The 23,914-nt window shown below is 44.8% G+C and overlaps 1 protein-coding gene across 1 annotated transcript in view; it reads right to left on the bottom strand.

Annotated features, from left to right (window-relative positions):
* The window catches only part of sema4gb (sema domain, immunoglobulin domain (Ig), transmembrane domain (TM) and short cytoplasmic domain, (semaphorin) 4Gb), a 254,681-nt gene extending 233,383 nt beyond the window's left edge, over nt 1-21,298 (bottom strand). Inside the window, exon 1 of the mRNA XM_070876489.1 lies at nt 20,924-21,298. The gene's annotated coding sequence lies outside the window, so the exon portion shown is untranslated. The remainder of the gene's footprint in view (nt 1-20,923) is intronic.
* Nucleotides 21,299-23,914: the final 2,616 nt, after the last annotated feature.

The following is a 23,914-nucleotide window of genomic DNA, read 5'->3' as shown; positions in this document are numbered from 1 at the left end:
AGTTTGAAGCAAGGCAGAGTTCCAGGGTGCAGAGCCAACACAGTTGAGGGCTGTGCCACAAATGGTGGATTGGGTCGGGGGGGCTGTGGGGAACACGGTAAGTACAAAGTATTAATCTTCATGTTTGATTTAATTTTACTGTCTCTCTGAGGTTTTGTTTTGAAGGGTGTGGGGGGGGGGGGGGGGAAGGGGAGGGAAATTCTTTGTTTATCCAATAATGGCTAATGACATCACGAAGGTGCAAACACCCCAGGAGGGACTCATGGACAGAAAGCTCACAACTGAGCCAAAGGGACTCTTGCTCACTATACTTACTGAAGCCCATGAAAATCAAAATTTTTAAATAACTGACAGTGGCGGATAAATAGGTGGAATTATTTTCCTTTGCTTTATCCAATTTTGATAGGTACAAATGAAATGAAACTACCGGATTGTTGTAAAAACCCATCAGGTTCACTGTTGTCCTTTAGGAAAGGAAATCTGCCGCCCTTACCCGGTCTGACCTATATGTGACTCCAGACCCACAGCAATGTGGTTGACTCTTAACTGCCCTCTGAGTTGTACCAAAGTATAACAAAGAAGCATCATCACATGGACTGCAGTGGTTCAAGAAGGCGGCTCACCATCACCTTCTCAGGGGCAATTAGGGACGGGCAATAAATGCTGGCCTTGCCAACGACGCCCACATCCCATGAAATAATTTTTTTTTAAATCACTGCCAGTGATGTTATCGTGTGAAAACTTCAGGGCTCATTGCTCTACCATTTCATTTATCGACTTATTTTAAACAGATTAACGGCTGTGTCAAATTATCACAGTCGGGAAATTGGCACGAACGCATTAAATGTTCATATGATGTTATCAACAGTAATTTCCACTCCAATTACTCTGTTTCTTCCATTCCTACTCAACCTTCGCATCAATTGTTATGAAGAAAAATCACTGAATGGGATCCTCGATCAATACCTAACAAGATACAATGATTCAGACACAGATTCATGACACATTTTCAAATGTTGTGCACCTTCTTCAAAATTACTTGACGCACTTTTTTTTATGGTTATTGTTCTGAGTTTTCAGTGTCTACAATTTTTAAGTTACACGATAAAACCTTGTTATGAAAAATCCTTTACTAAAAGCCTCGTTTGTGTGCCCCTCTGATGGATAATTTGGTTAAAGCAGCGAGACCAGCAGTGTCCTGATTTATCACTGTAAATTACCAGGCAGATGGAGACAGAAGGTAGAGCGAGAGAAAGACAGAGGCGGAGGCAGATAGAGGAACAAACAGAGAGAGAAAGAGCCAGAGAAAGACAGAGGGACAAACAACAGCAACAACAACAACTTTTATTTATATAGCACCTTTAACGTAGTAAAATGTCCCATGGTGCTTCACAGCAGTGTGAGAAGACAAAAAAAAAAATTTGACACTGAGTCACATAAGAAGAAATTACGGGAGAGGACCAGAAGCTTGGTCAAAGAGGTAGGTTTTAAAAAGCGTCTTAAAGGAGGAAAGAGGTAGAAAGGCAGAGAGGTTTAGGGAGGGAGTTCCAGAGCTTAGGGCCTAGGCAGCTGAAGGCACGGCCACCGATGGTTAAGCAGTTATAATCAGGGATGCTCAAGAGGGCAGAATTAGAGAAACGCAGATATCTCGGGGGGGGGTGGGGGGAGTTGTGGGGCTGGAGGAGATTACAGAGATAGGGAGGGATTTGTAAACAAGAATGAGAATTTTGAAATCGAGGCATTACTTAACCAAACAGATAAAAAGTGAATAAAGACAGAGATGGAGACAGACAGAGGGACAGAGAGAGAGAGAGAGAAAGTAAGAGAGAAGGACAGATAGTTTATCGACAGGCAGCGGGACAAAGAGAGAGAGAAAAAGATAGAAATAGGTTAGGCAAACAGCGGGACAAAGAGAGAGAGAGAAAGTGATAGAAAGATAGAGGTGGAGGTAGACAGGCAGAGGGATAAACACAGAGTGAGAGAAAGCGCAGCAATACTGGAAATCCAAAATAAAGAGAAAATTGCATAGGTCAGTCTATCTTAAATGAAAAAATAATTAATCTGATCCGACTTCAATTCTGATGAAGGCCATTCCAGAAACAGGCGAACCCATCTTTTCAGATACTAACTGAGCCTGCTGTGCATTTCCGTTGTTAGACAGACCAAGAGAGAGGGGGCAGGGGTGGGGGAATCATACATAAAGACAAACACGGAAGGAGATAGACATGATAGAATCAATTCCCTGCTGCAATCACAAACTATGAAGCAGCACTATTGATGTTGCTTATGGAAAATTCTGCAGCAAAGAACATCTCAGCATCGAAGAATCTAGCACCTTAAAGAAACAATAGGCTACAAACATCGTAAGGCAGATAAAATATTTTTTCATATTTTCATTGGTGTATTAGTTATGCATGTTTGTGGGGAGGAAAAGAGAGAGCAACATTTTCAGGGCAATACCCTTAAAAAAATGGAGCAGGCAGGAAAGGTCTGATCATTAAGTGGGAGCTTCAGACAGTAGACTGTAGCAAGAAAATGTTCGGCTGCCTCACTAGCCTCTGCACTGCAAAAACAAATCTGTCTCCATTTGAGAGCCATCCGAATACATTATTCTCGATTAAAAGTTGTTGAAATCTTTACACGGATTGTAAAGTGCTAATGATTGCTTGTAAAAAGATCACCCGCGCACTCACTGATGCCGAATACTGAATGTGTATTTGGCCAGCGGGTCATTAGTAACTACTGATGCGCACCTTTGTTCAAGGATTAGCTCAATGTCTGGAGCAGATTTTAATCAAAAATTGCCTCTTTTTTTTATTTAAAGCCAACTGCAGCTATTCATCCAGTTCTTGCGTGCTATTTCCCGTCTCATCTAATTTCCTTCCTTGTTCCGATATGATGAATAATGCAGGAGTGCAGAATTATATTTCACACTACTGCGCGAATCGCAGTTTCTATATTTGTGCCATGCGTGATCTTTCAGGTTTATTTTTTCCCTAATTGCTGATGGACTGACGTCAAAATGTCACTCCTTCCTCCTGGCTCATCTTGCATTCAGTGCGCACAGAATGAAGCATTTATTCACCTCATTAAAGACAACTTGCTGAGTTAGTCGATCTCAGCCAATGGCTGTAATTCAGTTGCCGACCCTCTAGGAATTGGCCTGGAGTCGCCAGGAATTGAAGAATAATCTCCAAGACACTGCTGTAAGCAAACCCAGGGAGAAAATCATAGGGGCGCTCACCCATCATCCCCTGTGCTCGCTGACCTACATTGGCTCCCGGTTAAGTTAACGCCTCGATTTCAAAATTCTCCTCCTTATTTTCAAATCCCTCCATGACCTCGCCCCTCCCTATCTCTGTAATCTCCTCCAGCCCCACAACCCTCCCCGAGATGTCTGCGCTCCTCTAATTCTGCCCTCTTGAGAATCCCTGATTATAATTGCTCAGCCATCGGTGGCCGTGCCTTCTGTTGCCTGGGCCCCAAGCTGGAACTCCCTGCCTAAACCTCTCCGCATCTCTACCTCTCTTTCCTCCTTCAAAACACTCCTTAAAACCTACCTCTTTGACCAAGCTTTTGGTCACTTGCGCTAATTTCTACTTATGCGGCTTGGTGTCAAATATTTTATCTCATAACACTCCTGTGAAGCATCTTGGGACATTTCACTACGTTAAAGACTCAATATAAATACAAATTGTTGGCATTGTTGTTGTACTTTATAAATTTTCTTTTGAACACTATTGTTAATAGTTATAAAAACACTGGAGATTGGCGAAAAAAAAGGCGGTTTGACTGGCAGTCAAGAATCATCCAATCGGGTTTGCTTTCCAAATGGTGTGGGAAGGCGGACACCATGAGAATGGAGGTGTTGGGCGACCAATAGCGGGAGCCTGGGGCAAGAGATCATGTGATGAAACCTCCAGGCATACACCCAACCACAGTTGGCAACCCGAACTGCAACTGGCCCTTGGGTGAAATTGGGAAGAAAATCAGACGGCCATCAGACGGCTGGTCGCCCTTCGGTGGCTATTCCTGCAACGTGTCACCTCAGTGTCACATTAAAAAAAAGATTTGCATTTATATAGCGCCTTTTGTGACCACCGAATGTTTCAAAGCCATTTACAGCTAATGAAGTACTTTTGGAGTGTAGTCACTGTTGTAATGTAGGAAACACCTTGGTTAACCCTTGCCACTGGACCAAGACCTAGATCTGTCAAGCCCATGTGGTGGCTGGTGTGCAACAGCCACCCCACGTTAAAAAAATCCACACACAGGCATCTTCCACTCTTCAGGATGTTGTTCAGGATCCGGAATATTAGGTCCTTCATTGAAATACCTGTGAACTCATCCTTTTTTTGGCATGGAAGCAAGTCATCATTTTGAGGGACTGCCTATGATGATGACATAGGAAACACAGCAGCCAATTTTCACGCAGCAGGTTCCCACAAACAGCAATGTAATAATAACCAAATAATCTGTTTTTGCTACATTGATTAAGGGATAGATATTAGCCAGGACAACAGAGATAACTCCCCTGCTCTTAACATAGAAACATAGAAAATAGGTGCAGGAGTAGGCCATTCGGCCCTTCGAGCCTGCACCGCCATTCAATGAGTTCATGGCTGAACATGCAACTTCAGTACCCCATTCCTGCTTTCTCGCCATATCCCTTGATTCCCCTAGTAGTAAGGACTACATCTAACTCTTTTTTGAATATATTTAGTTGCAGTCCGTCTTAATGTTCCCTGCAAGCTTCCTCTTGTACTCTATTTTTCCTGCCCTAATCAAACCCTTTGTCCTCCTCTGCTGAGTTCTAAATTTCTCCCAGTCCCCAGATTCACTGCTATTTCTGATCAATTTGTATGCCACTCCCTTGGCTTTAATACTATCCCTGATTTCCCCTGATAGCCACGGTTGAGCCACCTTCCCTTTTTTATTTTTACGCCAGACAGGAATGTACAATTGTTGTAGTTCATCCATGCGGTCTCTAAATGTCTGCCATTGCCCATCCACTGTCAACCCCTTAAGTATCATTCGCCAATCTATCCTAGCCAATTCACGCCTCATACCTTCAAAGTTACCCTTCTTTAAGTTCTGGACCATGGTCTCTGAATTAACTGTTTCATTCTCCATCCTAATGTAGAATTCCACCATATTATGGTCACTCTTCCCCAAGGGGCCTCGCACAATGAGATTGCTAATTAATCCTCTCTCATTACACAACACCCAGTCTAAGATGGCCTCACTCCTAGCTGGTTCCTCGGCATATTGGTCTAGAAAACCATCCCTTATGCACTCCAGGAAATCCTCCTCCACCGTATTGCTTCCAGTTTGGTTAGCCCAATCTATGTGCATATTAAAGTCACCCATGATAACTGCTGCACCTTTATTGCATGCACCCCTAATTTCCTGTTTGATGCCCTCCCCAACATCACTACTACTATTTGGAGGTCTGTACACAACTCCCACTAAAATTTTTTTGCCCTTTGGTGTTCTGCAGCTCTACCCATATAGATTCCACATCATCCAAGCTAATGTCCTTCCTAACTATTGCATTAATATCCTCTTTAACCAGCAATGCTACCGCACCTCCTTTTCCTTTTATTCTATCCTTCCTGAATGTTAAATACCCTTGGATGTTGAGTTCCCAGCCCTGATCATCCTGGAGCCACGTCTCTGTAATCCCAATCACATCATATCTGTTAACATCTATTTGCACAGCCATGGTGCCATTCGAAATAGTGCCATGGGATCTTTTACGTCCACTTGAGAGAGCAGACAGGGCCTCGGTTTAACATCTCATCTGAAAGACAGCACCTCCAACAGTGCAGCACTCCCTCAGCACTGCACTGGAAGTGTCAGCCTAGATTTTTGTGCACAAGTCCCTGAAGTGGGACTTGAACCCACATCCTTGTGACTCAGAAGCAAGAGTGCTACCCACTGAGCCACAGCTGACACATGGCTCTTATTGTTCAGGCACAGAGGACAGGCAAAGGCTTTGGGGAGCAGATTAACCAGAGATTGGGCTTGATTCTACAGGCAAAGCGTCGACTGTTACATCTAAAAATAAATTTGAAGCCCATTTTCACAACACCTTTAACATGGAGATGGAAGGGCCCATTCCCCAATGCAAAATGGTAGATAATCTATACATATATATAAAATATGTATAAATAAAATCAAAATTATATAAATACATCCTTGCAGGCAGGCATCTGCGTCTTGCAGTATCACAGAATAGCGAGTTGGCCTATTTGTAACCTAGATTGGCTCCAGTTTCATGTTTACTGTAGAAGTGGGTTTCAACCCTTTATATGTGGGAGGCCGCATGGAAATATTGGCATACTCCAAGAGACCCCCATGGAAATATTGGTGCACTCCTAGAGATGCTCATGGAAATATTAGCACACTCCCAGAGATCCCCATGGAAATATTTGCGCACTCCCAGAGACCCCTGTGTAAATATTGGCGCACTCCCAGAGACCCCTGTGTAAATATTGGCACACTCCCAGAGAGCCCTGTGTAAATATTTGCGCACTCCCAGAGACCCTGTGGAAATATTGGCATGCTCCCAGAGGCCCCCATGGAAATATTAGCACATTCCCAGAGACCCCCATGGAAATATTGGAGCACTCCAAAGGACCCCCATGGAAATATTGGTGCACGCCAAAAGACCCCGATGGAAATATTGGCACACTCCCAGAGACTCCCATGGAAATAGTGGCACATTCCCAGAAACCCCCGTGAAATATTATCACATTCCCAGAGACACCCATGAAAATATTAGCACACTCCCAGAAACCCCCGTGAAAATATTGGCATACTCACAGAGAACCTCATGGCAATACTGGTGCACTCCCAGAGACCCCCGTGGAAATATTGGTGCACTCCCAGAGACCCCCGTGGAAATATTGGTGCACTCCCAGAGACCCCGATGGAAATACTGGCATGCTCTGAGAAACCCCTGTGGAACATAGAGGGACCCCTAAAAACAGTAACACAGTACTGGAGACCCCCTAGAAATACTGACACACTCTTGGGACAAACCTGAAAACAGTCACACACTCCCCTGGGACCCATACCCTCACTTTCGAAAGAGAGTGCATGCCATCAAATGGAAGTCAATATGCTGACACTGAGCTTCCAGTGGGGAGCCCCACCCCTCGGGAACCTGCATCGCAAATTCAGGCTCATGCTGCTCATGATTTTCAGACCATGACGCGCAGCACTAGTCCGATTTTCCAACAATCACTCCCATGGTTACAGCTCGAGGCTCTCTGCATGAGGTCGGAAAATTACTACTTTTATGCTATCACTGCAGAATTTTCTTTATCATTGGCACATAGCAACAGAGAAAGCATAAAGCGCGCTACTGAGTCGGGACGCAGAGAAATATCGAACACAGAAATTGTTGAGACCCTACTCTCACACCACAGAGAGATCTCAGTCTCAGATGATCACTCAACAACAACTTTGGTTTCCAACCCTTTCTTCATAACATGATAAAATCTCAATTAAGCATCATTCAACACAGCCACAAATTTAGTAACCAAGGTAACGCAGGTCTTTTTCGGTAATATGGTAACTTAGCAGATAATTAGCAGTGAATACAATTATCAGCCATTCTTATAGTTCAGATTTATCATAAACAACTTCACAGGATAGAATCATGGAAAAGTTAAGGCACAGAAGGAGGCCTTTCGGCCCACCGTGTCCGTGCCGGTCGAAAAAGAGCTATCCAGCCTAATCCCACCTCCAACACTAGGTCTGTAGTCCTGCAGGTTATAGCACTTCAAGTGCACATCCAAGTACTTTTTAAATGTGATGAGGGTTTCTGCCTCTACCACCATTTCAGGCAGTGAGTTCCAGACCCCCACTACCCTCTGGGTGAAATTGTTTTTCCTCATCTCCCCTCTAATCCTTCTACCAACTATTTTAAATCTATGCCCACTGGTTATTGGTCCCTCTGCTAAGGTAAATAAGTTTTTCCTATCCACTCTATCTTGGCCCCTCATAATTTCATACAGCTCAATTAAATCTCCCCTCAGCCTCCTCTGTTCCAAAGAAAACAACACCGGTCTATCCAATCTTTCCTCATAAATCTCCTCTGTACCCTCTTTAGTGCAATTACATCTTTCCTGTAATGTAGTGACCAGAACTGCACACAGTACTCCAGCTGTGGCCTAACTGGTGTTGTATACGGTCCCAGCATAACTTCCCTACTCTTACATTATATGTCTCGGTTAATAAAGGAATTTATTCCGTATGCCTTTTTAACTACCTTATCGACCCGTCCTGCTACCTTTAAGGATCTGTGGACATACCTCTGAGGTCCCTCTGTTCCTCCACACATCTCAGTATCGTCCCATTTATTGTGTATTCCCTTCCCAAATGCATTACCTCAAACTTCTCTGGATTGAATTCCATTTTCCACTTTTCTATTTGTATAATTCAGTCTGCCACATATACCAGCGATCAGTATTACTGGAATGATAAGTTAACCAGCCTCACATCGTGTATATCCACACATTATCTTTTCAAGGACGGAATTATCTTTGCAACTTTCAAACCACCCAAGAAATTTCTGTTCTATAACAAAGGTTGCATTTCCTAAATACAATATTTAGAAAACAGAATTATAGGAGGGGAGGAGTCCTGTCGAGGTGATAATATTTGCATTTTATACAGCGCTTTATCACATCAAAACATCTCATGTTCACACAATGAATTACTTCCAAACTGCAATGACTGCTGTGCTTGTGGACAAATGCAGCAGCCATTTTGTACTAGCAGCACCCCACAATTGGAGCAATTTATATAGCGCCTTTCACAACCTCAGGACATCCCAAAGCGCTTTGCAGCCAATGAAGTGCAATCGCTATTGTTATGTAGGAAACACGGCAGCCAGTTTGCGCACAGCAAGCTCCCACAAACAGCAATGTGATAATGACTAGATAATCTTGTCTTCGTAACGTTGATTGAGAGATAAATATTGGCCCAGGAAAATGAGATGAGCAACCAGCTCACCTGCCCTTGGTGGTAATGTGAGGGAAGAACGTTGGCCAGAACATTGGGATACCAACATGGGATCTTTAACATCCACCCTGAACAGGCAGTCGGGGCTAGAGCTAGGCTTAATATCTCATCCAAAGCTGGGCTCTTTCAGGAAGCTCTTGGTACTATCATCATCATAGGCAGTCCCTCGGAATCGAGGAAGACTTCCTTCCACTCTTAAGGTGAGTTCTTAGGTGGCGGTACAGTCCAATACGAGAACCACAGTCTCTGTCACAGGTGGGACAGATAGTCGTTGAAGGAAAGGGTGGGCGGGGAGTCTGGTTTTCCGCACGCTCCTTCCGCTGCCGGCGCTTGGTTTCTGCATGCTCTCGGCAATGAAACTCGAGGTACTCAGCGCCCTCCCGGATGTGCTTCCCGATGTCTCCGCAAGATCCTACAAATCCCCTGGAGGACAGACGCACCAACATTAGCGTCCTCGACCAGGCCAACATCCCCAGCATTGAAGCACTGACCACACTTGATCAGCTCCACTGGGCAGGCCACAAGGCCACATAGTTCGCATTCCAGACACAAGATTCCCAAAGCAAGACCTCTACTTGGAACTCCTTCACGGCAAACAAGCCAAAGGTGGGCAGAGCACAAGGACACCCTCAAAGCCTCCCTGATAAAGTGCAACATCCCCACCGACACCTGGGAGATCCTGGTCAGTACTATACTGGAACCACAACTTTGGTTATGAGCTCAAACCCTTGCATGGAATTGGAACTGAAAACCTTCTGGCCTAGAATTGAGCATGCCACCAACTGAGCTGGTGCACAGCTTAAGGCATTTACTTGCCGTCTAACTCTCAAAGGCTAACATTCTGCTCTCCAAGCTCTCGGCTGTAAAAAATAACTCCGTGACAAGCAGCAAGGGACTGGCAGATTGCCGGTTCACAGGAGTGGCTACAGATTGTGGGAGCGCGGACTGCAGCGGTTCAAAGAGCAGGCTAACCACCACCACCACCTTCCCCAAGGGATAACGAGGGACGGGCAATAAATGCCGGCCTGGCGAGCGACGCCCATAGCCCGAAGAATGGGCGGATTCCACTGTTGGACCTTCCCACACATCACAACTAGGGGGATGTGGGGCATGGCGGGGGGGTGGGGGGGGGGGAGGGAAGCGTTCCTCAGCAAGAGATGGAAACCTTCCACTGACACCCACTGTTTGGCAGTCGCGGGATATTTACTGAGCAGAATGGTGCGGGATCCTCCCATGCAAATTGCCAACTGATTTTCCTGGTATTCTCACCAGTTCAAGGAAGCAGAAATAATATATCTCGAGCCACTCTCCCCGAGAGAATGCAAGTACAACACATCTAGCCTTGCATAACCGCAGATGCAGTAGCAACATTCATAAGAATTTTCAGCAACGGGAAAAGCCGATTAGAAACTATAATTTTAAAAAAATGTAACTTTTTGATACTAGTGACACCTTTTCTGGCCCTTCCCCAATTGTTTTGTGGTTTGACCCGACACGGTATGTTGACTGAGCAGAATGACGTATGATAGCTGCGTGCAAATTGTGGACTTCCTTATAATCATTACTGAGCCAATCTATCATTAATAGCTTCCTCTCTCTGGGTTGCACAAGCTGTCTAGTGGTGCAAGGTTCAACCTTCTGCCCATCATCTGGTCAATGAGATCAGTGTTTGGGGTTTGGGATCGGTGGGTTTGCAGGGGAGAAGGCATTTGGGGGAAAAGAGGAAAAAAAAGAAAGACTTGCATTTCTATAGCACCTTTAATGACCACCGGACGTCCCAAAGCGCTTTACAGCCAATGAAGTACTATTTGAAGCGTAGTTACAGTTGTAATGTGGGAAACGCAGCAGCCAATTTGGGCACAACAAGCTCCCACAAACAGCAATGTGATAATGACGAGATAATCTGTTTTAGCGATGTTGATTGAGGGGTAAATATTAGCCAGGACACCAGGGGTAACTCATCTGCGAAATAGTGCCATGGGATCTTTTACGTCCACTTGAGAGAGCAGACAGGGACTCGGTTTAAAGTCTCATCCGAAAGACAGCACCTCTGACAATGCAGCGCTCCCTCAGCACTGCACTGGGAGTGACAGCATGAATTTATGTGCTCACGTCCCTGTAGTGGGACTTGAACCCTTAACCTTCTGACTCAGAGGCAAGTGTGCTACCCACTGACTCACAGCTGACAGCTTGTCTCACTCATTTACAAATTACTAAATCTGCCAACCACTCCTAAACTTATCTCAGCAGCTCCGCCATTGGCCTCAGTTGTCCCTGTGCTTGAGAGGTGAAGAAAGAAACCTTCATTAACACTCCTCAGTAGTGTCAGCTGTAGCTCAGTGGGTAACACTCTCATCTCTGAGTCAGAAGGTTGTGGGTTCAAATCCCACTCCAGGGACTTGAGCACATAAATCCAGGCTGACACTCCAGTGCAGTGCTGAGGGAGCACCTCGCTGTTGGAAGTGCTGTCTTTTGGATAAGACGGTAAAACCGAGGTCCCGTCTGCTCTCTCAGGTGGGCGTAAAAGACCTCACGGCGCTATTTCAAAGAAGAGCAGGGGAGTTATCCCTGGTGTCCTGGTCAATATTTATCCCTTAACCAACATCAAAAAAACAAATTATCAGGTCATTATCACATTGCTGTTTGTCGGAATTTGTTGAGCGCAAAATTGGCTGCCGCGTTTCCCACATTACAACAGTGACTACACTTTAAAAATACTTCATTGTTTGTAAAGTGCTTTGGGATTTCCGGTGGTCGTGAAAGGCACTATATAAATCCAAGTCTTTCTTTTTCATCGTTGCCCCCCCTCCCCACCCCCTCTAGAAACTGTGCATGTACACACGTGTGCATGTGTGTGAGTGTGTGTGTGTGTGTGTGTGTGTGTGTGTGTGTGTGTGTGTGCACATCAGATGAAGACATGGGCAGGCTTGACCGTGATGCTTTTCATAGTCGAATAGCTTTCAGTCACTGTCCAGGCTGAGGCATTAGGAATGGCTAATTTGGCAAGGCATAGGATAGCTGTTGCTGCCTGTGCAACTATAACAGCCTTAGGTGTCAGCCTTGGCTCAGTGGTAGCATTCTGACCTTAGGGTTATATAGGTTTGTAGGTACAGGCCCCACACATAGTTACTTAAGCACAAGATCTAGGCCGACACTCCCAGTGCAGTACTGAGGGAGCGCTGCACTGCCGGAAATGCTGTCTTTCAGATAAGACATTTAACCATGGCCCTCTCAGGTGGCTGTCAAAAGTCCCATGGCACTATTCAAAGAAGAGCAGGGAATTCTCCCTGTATCCTGGCCAACATTTAACCCTCAACTAACACCATCGAAAACAGATTATCTGGTAATTTGTGGGACCTTGCGGTGCGCAAATTAACAACTGTGTTTCCCGAAATTACAACAGTGACTACACTTTAAAAGTACTTCATTAGCTGTAAAGTGCTTTGGGACATCCTAAGTTTTTTTTGAAAAACATAGGCCCCTTAAATTCCACAGCGCTGTCACCGATAACCGCCTAGCTCATTTCTCTGGAGTTTCCCAGTTTCCTGCCGAAGCTATAGCTGAAAGCCAAGAGAAAAAGTGTAAATTGCAGAGCCACAGTCGGGTCCCAGTTTATGGTCTGTATTTAGACCACGTCTTAAGACTTTGCACATTGCAAAGGGCGATTATGAAAGAGAATGGGCAGAATCATTTGAGACACGACATGTGATAAGTGGAGTAATGACAGGGAGGAGAATGTGATTTTGGACCCATGATTCCCAAAGTTCTCCACCACTGGGGGGTTTTCCTATGTCTAGGTCTGTTGTAGACTGATGACTAGAGATTGATTGGTCAGATTAGTCAACAACTCCATTATCGTTGTATCATGTGATTATCAGGGTGGTGGAAGGTGAATTAGATGGACCGTGGTCTTTTTCCACCACTGTTCCCATCAATGTTCCCCGTAATAGTTTTTTGGACCACACGGCTCCTTTAACAGACTGCGTGGCCCATTCAAAAGTCCACGCGTGCGCAAGTTTTTCCATTCAAAAGCCGACTCACCGGGACCTCCGGAGCGCTACGGGAATATTGGTTAGAATTATAGAATGGTTACAGCACAGGAGGAGGCCATTTGGTCCATTGAGCCCATGCCGGCTCTCTGCAAGAGCGCTTCAGCTAGTCCCACTCCCCCGCCCTTTCACCCTAGCCCTGCAATTTCGTTCCTTCAGGTACTTATCCAATTCCCTTTTGAAAGCCGTGATTGAATCTGCCTCCACCAACCTTTCAGGCAGTGCATTCCAGATCCTGCACAAAAAAAGTTTTTCCTCGTGTCGCCTTTGGTTCTTCTGCCAATCACCTTAAATCTGTGCCCTCTGGTTCTCCACTCTTCCAACAATGGGGAACAGTTTCTCTCTATCTACCCTGTCTAGACCCCTCATGATTTTGAACATCTCTATCAAATCTCCTCTCAACCTTCTCTGCTCTAAGGAGAACAACCCCAGCTTCTCCAGTCTATCCTCGTCACTGAAGTCCTTCATCCCTGGACCATTCTTATAAATCTTTTCTACACCCTCTCTAAAGCCTTCACATCCTTCCTAAAGTGCGATGCCCAGAATTGGACACAATACTCCAGTTGAGGCCGAACCAGTGTTTTATAAAGGTTCATCATATGCTCCTTGCTTTTGTACACTATGCATTCATTTATGAAGCCCAGTATCATGTAAACTTTTTTAACTGCTTTCCCAACCTGTCCTGTCACCTTACATGATTTGTGCACATAGACCCCCCAGGTCGCTCTGTTCCTGCACCCGCTTTAGAATTGTACCCTTTAGTTTATATTGCCTCTCCTCATTATTCCTACCAAAATGTATCACTTTGCACTTTTCCACATTAAATTTCATTTGCAAATTGGTTCCTATATATAACAGGCTTATGGCCAAAATCAGCTGAAATGACAAAAAACCTTTTTTTGTTAGAAATCCTTGATGGAAACAATTTTCACGTTTGGCTCAGTCAGTCTGTCTGTAGCTTCTGGCAAACCCAGGGGAAGCGTGGTGGGGGGTGCAGTTTTTATAACCATGCTGTGCCGTTTGTGCCTCGAAATAGTGGTGGTAGCGGGACCCAAACTAGGCGGGGAACTGACACGGTGAGTTAGCGCTGAGTTTCCGCCCATTCCGATTTTCCAGTTACCCTTGATCCAGGCTCTCACCGGAAGCAGGCATGATGACCCCTAACGCCATTTCCATCTCTGCCGCTGGATGCCAGCCGGTCCCTAGTTCTGCCCACCGAACGTGCGCGGTGGAAGTTGAGAGGCAGCCATTTTGAGTAAAACATTAATGGGATCCTCGGCCGCAGTCGGGGGGGGAAGCTGGAAGCAGGCTCCAGGGGACATTTTTTTTTTGTTGCAGTTATGTGTGGATTTTGAGGCTGAGAGACTTCCACAAGTGACATGTTCGCTGCTGCAGGGGCTGCCAAAAATGGTTGCCTCATCCTAAAGATTGCTGCTTCCTTTTGCCTCCACTTCCTGCAGGCACATCAAAGTCAGCCACAACACTGGACGTGCTGCCCCCAGATCCGCGAGCTGCCACGGGGCGGGGGAGGGGAGCACATTTCATGCTGGCAGCTCTCCAAACTCAATCACACGAGGGCCATCCACGAGAATGGCATGGGCCCCAAGCCCACTCATTCTGCCCCATCCACCGCCCGCTCAACATAAGAACATAAGAAATAGGAGCAGGAGTAGGCCATACGGCCCCTCGAGCCTGCTGTGCCATTCAATAAGATCATGGCTGATCCGATCATGGACTCAGGTCCACTTCCCTGCCCGCTCCTCATAACCCCTTATTGGTTAAGAAATTGTCTATCTCTGTCTTAAATTTATTCAATGTGCAGCTTCCACAGCTCTCTGAGGCAGCGAATTACAACCACAGATCCACAGATTTACAAACCTCTGAGAGAAGAAATTCCTCCTCAGCTCAGTTTTAAATGGGTGGCCCCTTATTCTAAGATTATGCCCCCTAGTTCTAGTCTCCCCTATCAGTGGAAACATCCTCTCTGCATCCACCTTGTCAAGCCCCCCCATAATCTTATACGTTTCGATAAGATCACCTTCTTCTTCTGAACCTATGCTAGAGGTGAGAATCATGCCCCATCCTTAGCTCCCCTGGCTCATTTGGGAAGGGCGTTGTCTAGTGCCAACTGAGTCAACAGGACCAGAAAGGTCGCAGATCCAACCTCTGATCCGTATTGGGTTACTGATTCCCAGCTGGAATTAATAGTAGAGCCGCCAAACTTGGCCTGCACCTTCCTTGGACTAGGGAGGGGCAAGAAACACACACCAGGACTCACATTCCTGATTGGTTTCCAATGGCTTCCGTGTGTGTTTATGTCGACATCAAGCGAAGATAAAACTGGGCTCCACTGGGGCCTATGCCATTCTTGTGGATGGCCCTCGTGTAATTGAATTTGTAGAGTTGCCAGTGTGAAATGTACACCCCACTCCCATGATGGAATAGCCTGCTGTTACTTACAGAAGAACATAAGAAATAGGAGCAGGAGACCACCATTTGGCCCCTAGAATCTGCTCCGCCATTCAATAAGATCATGGCTGATCTCACCTAGACTCACCCATGAAGATGGGCCAATTGAGCCAGGTGTTGATGGACTAGTGCCCAAAGCCCCATTCTGCCCTCTCAGGTGGACACAATAGATCCCATGGCACTGTTTCAAAGAAGAGCAGGGAAGTTCTGGCCCAACATTTATCCCTCAACCAACATCAGTAAAAGTTGGATATTAATGTGCCAACTCATAACACGTTCATCGTGAAAATCCTGACGCTTACAGGAAGTGCTTTTTTTTTTAATGGTTCAACACTTTTGGTAAAGTAGTCAGAGGAATTTCAAATGAATGTCAAGTGTTGTCACACATTGCAACAGTGTCTACAGTTCAAAAAGTATTTCATTGGCTGTAAGGCGTTTTGGAACGTCCTGAGTTGATGAAAGGCGCTATATAAATGAATTCTTACGAGGGTCTCCATGTCGACAAGGAGATTCATGCTTTTAAAAATCAAAAATATTTAAGGTTAGACTATCAATGTCTTTTTTAAAAAGGGGGATTGCTTTTGACCAAATAGGATTCTCGTTAAACTATCCTGCTTTTTTAAAGAAATAACCCGGCTACACTAAATAAAGAGTAACTGACTCCCACGGGGAGCAATGAATGCAGACTCAGACTATTCAAAACCGCGTAGGCAGAAACTGCATCAACACATCGACCATCTCATAGAACCACAGAAACTTACAACAACAACTTGTATTTATATAGCGCCTTTAACATAGTAAAATGTCCCAAGGCGCTTCACAGCAGTATTATAAGACAAATCAAATAAATTTGACACTGAGCCACATAAGAAGAAATTACAGCAGATGATCAAAAGCTTGATCAAAGAGAATTTAAGGAGAATTTTAAAAGAGAGAGAGGTAGAGAGGCTGAGAGGTTTAGGGAGTTCCAGAGCTTGAGGCCGAGGCAGTTGAAGGCATAGCCACCAATGGTTGAGTAATTATAATCAGGGATGCTCAAGAGGGCAGAATTAGAGGAGCGCAGATATCTCGGGTGGTTGTGGGGCTGGAGGAGATTACAGAGATAGGGAGGGTACAGAAGGAGGCCATTTGAAAACAGCAGCTGCAGGACTGGAGTATTATCAAATAGGTCAAGGAACCAGTTCATTATTTGGCATGTCTATAACAGGAAGCGCCAAATTCAACAAGAATTTGCATTTATATAGCGCCTTCAACATTGCTTCCATTCAATCATTGAGAAGAATTTTAAAAGTGTTTGGGTTTGGGTCAGGCGGGACGCTAAAATGTAACAAATCTCGAACCCAAACCGCCTCAGACCCGCCCACTTCTGGTTTTAACAGAGGTGTGGGGGCGGGCAACCAACCCGCTCCTAGGAGGCGGGGCTGTTCATTTAAGTATTTTAATGAGGCCACATGCCTCAGATTTTACCTCCATTTAAAATTTTCCCGGGGCTCAGCCTATTTGGCCCGATTTGATGATGCTCCTGTGTTCCACTGCTGCTGTTTTTATCTTTACACAATCGCATAGGGGCCCCTAACATGGGAGGTGTTCATTTTAGGCCAATGCAGGCAAATTTCATTCAGAAACCTCCTCAAACATTGTTCACTAAAAGGCTAAGTGCACTTTGCCAAACCAAAGCAAAACTTACAATTTGTGCTGTATAAAAATCTCCAAACATCGTACGATCATTATTTGAAATGGGTGATTGCACCAACTTATAACTCAATAAGTGCGTCACACCAACAAATATTGCTCACTTATGGGATCAGAGACGAATTTTCCAGATTTTACTCCCCCTACTTGGCCTGCTTTTTTAAAATTCAGTTTTCCGCCTTTCCCAGAAGATTACTTGTCTCCAGGCAGGTGGGGAGTCTCTGGATCGTGATGCAGAGGGCAGCACAACTCTATAGGACAGGCTAGATGAGCCAGTGGAACTTTTCCTGTCCGTCATTTGTATATGTTCATCCGACATCCAAAGGTTAAAGCTCATCATTTTTTTCCCCTTAATAACAGTCTTATATTTTATATATTATGTTGTGTCAGCCATGGCTCAGTGGGTAGAGCCCTCTCCTCTGAGTCATAGAATCATAGAAATTTACAGCACGGAAGGAGCCATTTCAGCCCATCATGTCCGCACTGGCCGACAAAGAGCTATCCAGCCTAATCCCACTTTCCAGCTCTAGGTCTGCAGCCCTGTAGGTCACGGCACTTCAAGTGCACATCCAAGTACTTTTTAAATGTGATGCCTTTCAGGCAGTGAGTTCTAGACCCCCACCACCCTCTGAGTGAAGAAATTTCCCCTCAAATCACCTCTAACCTTTCTACCAATTACTTAAAATCTTTGCGCTCTGGTTGTTCATCCTTCTGCTAAGGGAAATAGGTCCTTCCTATCCACTCTATCCAGTCAAAAGGTTGTGGGTTCAAGTCTCACTCCAGAGACTTGAGCACAAAAAGCACTTCAATGGCTGCAAAGAGCTTTGGGATGTCTGGTGGTGGTGAAAGGCGCTATAGAAGTGCAAATCTTTTTTTCTTTTCCGTACAATAATTAGCATTAACAAGCACAACAAGAACAAAGACCGTTGAGACTTATCACTTGTCCAGGGATGTCGTTGGCAAGGCTAATTTTTGTGCTCCAATAACTTGTGCTCACAAAGATCCCTGCATTGCAAAAAAAAACTTCATTGCACTGCTGCTCAATGGTATCACTGTATATCACATTTATCGCAACTATTCTAGTCGCCTTCCCCTGTAAAGTAGTGACAATCTCACTTTAATTGCACCTCTCCAGGGTAGCAGGCAGGCAGATTCCAGCTGAGTCCTTGAAAGTATCCCCCAAAAGCCCTAAATTATGATCCGAGTGATAAGACTGCCCCACACAGTGAATCCTGGATTTCAACTACCTGTCCCGGAGTGGTGGGGGAGGGATGTTGAGCCAAAATGATACTTTGCCGTGAGACCCAAATTCACAGCAGCAGTCGTCCTGACTGGGACATTCTGATGCAGATCCCAGCTGCTGCTGTTGAGACTGTCATCGGCAGAGGTCTGTGTGCAAGACCACAGTCTCGGTCAAAATGTCCGCATAATATGGAGAAACTTCAACAGGAAAAACAATTAGATTCCTAAACCGTGTGAGAATCATTTTATATTTTCTATGTCACATTTTTTTTTAAAAAAGGTGTATGAAATCTAGGAGTTCCGCATCATGAATTGTGCAAGGCAATGATTTTAGGAGCTTAATTTTTTTGTGGGTTAAAGGGGCGGGTCCAGCGTTCTGCCATCCTCCCTGAATGATTTGAATTCAATTAATTTCTGCAGTTATGTAACTCTGGGAAAGTCAGAGAGAGAGAGAGAGAGAGCCCATCCATTATATTAAAGCAAAATCATTGCAATCTCAAAGGATTCAACGCCACAACAAATCCACAGGAGGGCAGAGTAACGCAACTAAAACCTTAAATGCTTCCACTGGATAGATAAATAAGATTAAAGCACAACACATAAAATTCACTGCAGAACACAACACATTGCTTCCAGACCACATAAATTATTCCAAGATAAAAATAGAAATGATTCTAACCGATACATTATTCTGCCTCCACCGCCACCGCCCCCCCAACACACATCCCTCAAACCTATGCAAATAAATTATCATTCCAATCAATTCAGTTGTTTAATTCATTTCTACAAAAATTAAATAATCTAGCCAAGAGATTAAATATTTGTTCTGCTTTATTAACTGCTTTCTGCTGATTGAGTTGAAAGGCTGACCTTTAGATCTCTGGGAAAAGACTGCTTCCAGCAAAGGTAGAGAGAGAGAGAGAGAGAGATGGAGAGGGATGGAGAGAGAAATAGGTGGAGATAGAGATGGAGATAGAGAGATTGTGAGAGAGAGAGAGAAATGGAGAGAGAGATTGTGAGAGAGAGAGATGGAGAGAAATAGGTGGAGATAGAGAGATTGTGAGAGAGAGAGAGATGAGAGAGAGAGAGAGATGGAGAGTGAAAGAGATATGGAGAGAGAGAGGTGGAGATAGAGATGAAGATAGAGAGATGGTGAGAGAGAGAGGTGGAGAGAGAGAGGTGACGAAAGAGAGGTTGAGATAGGGAGATGGAGAGAAATAGATAGACAGAGATATTGATATAGACAGAGAGTCAGAAAGAGACAGAGATAAAGAGGAGAGAGAGGTAGATATGGATAGGCAGAGAGCCAGAGATAGCGAGATAGAGGGAGAGATATACAGACAGATACATATACAGAGACATAAATGAGAGAGAGAGAACATTAGATAGAATGTTAGAGCATTAGATAAATAGGATAGATAGGTAGAACGATAGATAGATAGATAGATAGATAGATAGATAGATAGAACGATAGAACGATAGATAGATAGAACGAACGATAGATAGATAGGTAGAACGATAGATAGATAGAACGATAGAACGATAGATAGATAGATAGAACGATAGAACGATAGAACGATAGAACGATAGATAGATAGAACGATAGATAGATAGATAGATAGATAGATAGATAGATAGATAGATAGATACTTCGGTCCTTAGCAAAATAAATCGATAGTAACCTGAAGACTAATGCAGATGATGTCGGTTTAACGCACCCAATAGCCTGCATCCTTTACGGAAGATATGAAAAGCCAAGTTTGATTTTGACACATGAAACGAGGAGTGATTAAAACCCCGGGAAAGCCACCCGCCACAATCGGGGAAATGGATCTCTGCTTTTAAAATGAAGGAGTGGATTTAAAAAAAAAATCACAACAGCGTGTAATCCGCAAGTCTTCCTCCTCCTCCTCCTTTCACAATCTTGTTCTTGTCTGGAGCTGTGATTACCGGGAGAAATGGCAAGAACAGGATCAAAGAGACGGAGAGAGAGAGGCAAAGAAGGAAGCGCCGGTCCGGTGCCCGGCTCCCTCCACAGTCAGAGCGGGGAGGCGAAGGCAGGAGCGTCCCCCAGCACCGCGCTGACTGGGGCAAAATAGCAGCTGAAACTGACCAGCTGAAATCTCAACATGCATCGTGGAGTGTGTGCACACAGGAATATGCACTATATAGAGATGAATCTGTATCCTAAATATGATTATATGTGTGTGTGTGTGTGTGTGTGAATGAATATATATTGCATTTTTATTAAATATGTGAATATATATTGTATATTTGTTACATATGTGAATATTTTATATGATATATGGTGATGTGCTGCAGACACTATTTGTTGCTAACACGCCGCGGTTGCTATGTGCCCCTGGTTTCTAAGGGGCTCCCCCCCCCCCCCCCCCCCAAGCTCACACACTCACTCCATAAACATTTTCACTTACCTTTTTTAATGCTTTATTTTCCCGCGGAGAGTCACCAAACAAACATCTTTTTTTGAGTGAAGGAAATCTTGCCTCAGAAGGCGTAGTTAGCTCCCTGCCCGCTGCTCGTCCAGTCTATCTGCCTCTCTCTCTCTTAAATAAAATGTGACGAAATAAGTCAACGTCCCCGGGTAAATAAACTTTGCTTTTGGACATTCACAAAGTCTGCAATTTCTTTCCTCCTCGCTTTTTTCCCCCTTCTTCTCTGCCTCTCTGAAGGGTTTCCGTCAGCTTTGACTGGTGGAGTTGAATAATCACCTCAAAGTCCGGCTTCTCGCACAGTCTGTTGGAAGATCATAAAAGGAGAGAATGAAACAAAGATTGTTGCCTGGTTGTGGTTTGTGAACGCTGTGCACTATACCGGGGAGGGGAGAAGAGGCGTTTACTCGAGCTCTGCACGTTGTAGCTGACATCAATGAGGCGGTGCTTACATGTGAGGCTATCTGGGCTCTCACAGTCACAGTGGAGAATAGTTCGCACATTCATTGCACTCAACCCAGAGTATTACCTGTTAAATCATAGAATCTCACAGCACAGGAGGAGGCCATTCAGCCCATCGTGCCCGTGACATCTCTCTCTGAAAGAGCTTGTCCAATTAGTTCCACTCCCCCCCTTGTACCCAATTTCCTTCTCAAGCCCGCATGAAAGTTACCATTGAATCTGCTTCCACTACCCCTTCAGGCAGTGCATTCCAGATGCCACAGTGCTACAAAAAGATTTCATAGAATCACAGAATGGTTACAGCACAGAAGGAGGCCATTCGGCCGGTCGAGCCCGTGCCAGCTCTCTGCAAGAGCACTTCAGCTAGTCCCACTCCCCCGCCCTTTCCCCATAGCCCTGCAATTTTTTTTCCTTCAGATACTTATTCAACTCCCTTTTGAAAGCCATGATTGAATCTGCCTCCACCACCCTTTCAGGCAGCGCATTCCAGATCCTTACCACTCACTGCGTTAAAAAAAAGTTTCTCCTCATCTCCCCTCCAGTTCGTTTGCCAATTATCTTAAATCATAGAATGATACAGCACAGAAGGAGACCTTGGGGCCCAGCATGCCTGTGCCGGGACCCGTGTCTTCTAGTTAGCGATTGTTCTGCCAGCAGAAACAGTTTATCCTTATTTACTCTATTAAAACCATTCATAATTTAGAACACCTCTATTAAATCTACCCTTAACCTTCACTGCTCCAAGGAGAACTATCCCAACTGCTCTAGCCATTCTACATAACTGATGCCACTGCAGATACATATTTTCACAAGAATTCTGCATCGGCTTAGCATGGGTGGAACCGTTCATGTTTAATAAATTCAATCTTTTTTAGGCAACACTTGTGTCCACCCCGACCTTTCTTGTAATTTTGCCCTACTTAATAAATCATAATATGAAATTTAAATAGCTTTGTCACTTGTGTGAATTACTAGGTCAGTTCACTAGTGCGTCATGAATCATATCTCATTGCTCCTTTTCAAGTGCTTGCTCTCTCTATTCTCCACTGCCATTGTTAAGTGCAGCACAGATCCTGCTGGTTATGCCTGGGAGGTCTTTCCTCCCTCTCGAAGATGCTTCCAATTGTGATTTTGCCATTGAATACTTCAATTAAGCAGTAACAGTAATACAGTAAGTAGCCTTCTGTATGGAAAGCACTGCACCACTGGGAGTACTTCACTGTGGATTATAATTCACTCACAGTGATCCCCAAGTGTGGATCCATTGCACTTTTGAAAAGAAAAGTCCAGTTCAGCACCATCTACTGGTGCACCGTTCTCTGTACAGCACAGAATGAAGTGAAACTTCCTCTAATGTGTCGGCTGTGGCTCAGTGGGTAGCACACTAACCCCTGAATCAGAAGGTTTCGGTTCAAGTCCCTGAACGTCAGCACATAAATCTAAGCCGAGAGAGTGCTGCACTATCGGAGGTGCTGTCTTTCAGATGAAATGTTAAACTGAGGTCCCGTCTGCTCTCTCAGGTGGATGTAAAAGATCCCATGGTACTATTTAGAAGAGCAGGGGAGTTATCCCTGATGTCCTGACTGATATTTATCCCTCAATCAACAGAACAAATACAGATTATCTGGTCATTATCATATTGCTGTTTGTGGGAGCTTGCTGTGTGCAAATTGTCTGCCGCGTTTCCCACATTACAACAGTGACTACACTCCAAAAGTACTTCGTTGGCTTAAAGCGCTTTGAGACATCCAGTGGTCATGAAAGACGCTATATAAATGCCTTTTCTTTTTAATTCATTGTTGCAAATAACCCTACCTACATCATAAACTCAATCAACTCTCAGGATGCAGCTTTATTGACATTTTCAGCTCAATTGACAATAGTTTCAGCTGTGTATTGACTTGAACCTGGCAGGGTAGCTTCCTGAATCAGCACCTGATCTGACATTGACCCTGCCTGAATGTCTCCAGCTCTCTTTCCTCCTTTAAGACGCTCCTTTAAAACCTACATCTGTGACCACCTGTCCTAACATCTCCTCCTTTGGCTCGGTATCAATGTTTCTCTGATTACATTCCTGTGAAGCGTCTTGGGAAGTTTTACTACATTAAAGGCGATATATACATCGGCTGCCCATGTCCTAACTCACACCAAGTCCTGCTCACCCATCACCCCTGTGCTCACTGACCTACATTGGCTTCCGGTTAAGCAACGCCTCGATTTCAAAATTCTCATCCTTATATTCAAATCCCTCCATGGCCTTGCCCCTCCCTATCTCTGTAATCTCCTCCAGCCCCACAACCCCGCCCCCACCCCTCGAGATGTCTGCACTCCTCTAATTCTGCCCTCCTAAGCATCCCTGATTGTAATCGCTCAACCATTGGCGGCTGTGCCTTCTGTTGCCTGGGCCCCAAGCTCTGGAACTCCCTGCCTAAACCTCTCTGCCTCTTTCCTCCTTCAAGACGTTCCTTAAAACCTACCTCTTTGAGTAAACTTTTGGTCACCTGCGTTAAT

This window comes from Pristiophorus japonicus, chromosome 3 (assembly GCF_044704955.1).
Source record: "Pristiophorus japonicus isolate sPriJap1 chromosome 3, sPriJap1.hap1, whole genome shotgun sequence".
NCBI lineage: Eukaryota > Metazoa > Chordata > Chondrichthyes > Pristiophoridae > Pristiophorus > Pristiophorus japonicus.
The sequence above is the reverse complement of the archived record's forward strand: the minus strand, read 5'-3'. Positions and strand labels throughout refer to the sequence as shown.